Source organism: Galeopterus variegatus, unplaced genomic scaffold (assembly GCF_000696425.1).
Source record: "Galeopterus variegatus unplaced genomic scaffold, G_variegatus-3.0.2 Scaffold87491, whole genome shotgun sequence".
Lineage (NCBI taxonomy): Eukaryota > Metazoa > Chordata > Mammalia > Dermoptera > Cynocephalidae > Galeopterus > Galeopterus variegatus.
Window position 1 is genome coordinate 1 of NW_007813602.1, and position 938 is coordinate 938.

General features: G+C 38.6%; 1 pseudogene; it reads right to left on the bottom strand.

Annotated features, from left to right (window-relative positions):
- Window positions 1-500: 500 nt before the first annotated feature.
- Window positions 501-875, bottom strand: LOC103584714 (annotated as a pseudogene).
- Between the last annotated feature and the right edge of the window lie 63 nt (window positions 876-938).

Genomic DNA, 938 nt, shown 5'->3' on the forward strand with positions numbered 1-938 from the left:
GTCATTACCACTGTCAATCAAGGTCATAACAAGTTTTTCCCAGATTGTGTCAAGAAATTAAAGTAGCACAGTTACACTCTATTTTCTAGGTTAACTAAGTAAGATGAAAAACTGATAATTTAATTTGAACTTACAAGTACAATATGCATATACATGATTTTAAGAATATTTAATATGTTAAATCCAAGATGCAACTATATTCTAATGTCAATATTTTAAATTTTGAGAAATGGATTCTGACAAGACCTAAATAACCCACAGCCCATGAGGTTGGTTTTTCCTTTTTCTTTTCTTTTCTTTTTTTCTTTTTTTGGTTTGAACAAATGTGCACCAAGAAGTTTTAACAAGTAAGGCAAATGCCACAAATGTGAAAGCTGCAGTTTGCAATGCATCATATCTAGAACCCAGGGAAGGTGAATTAGACAACAGTGGTGGTCATTACTAATTAAACAATCAGGTAACATCATGACAAATTGATATGCAGCATCAAAACTGTTCATTTAAGTTTCTTTTTTCTTGATAATCGGTGGTCCCACGTTGTCTACAGTCTCTTCGTTGTGTGAGAGCCATCACAGAATGGGAACTTTTTGGACCTCCAACGACAGCAGTACACAGCTTTATCTCCCAAATCCTCCATGTCAAAAGCATGCACTATCTTGGAGTTGTCTTTCTGGATGTGAAGGTTTATCATTGACTGATTGCGATGATCTTTAACATAAAATCTTATGTAAGCTAGATAGCCAATTGCAGCTGCCCCAGCAGCAATGGTAACTGCAGCAATCCATTCAACTCGTACGCTGGAATTGTTAATCAGACCCATGGCGCCGTCGCTTGCAAGGCGTGTTCACAGGACACAGAGCTCAAACCGGCTACCGCAGACAGCGGGAGTCAAGGTGCGAGAAGCGTTTTAGGAGCGCTGACACCGGGCTCTTTTACAT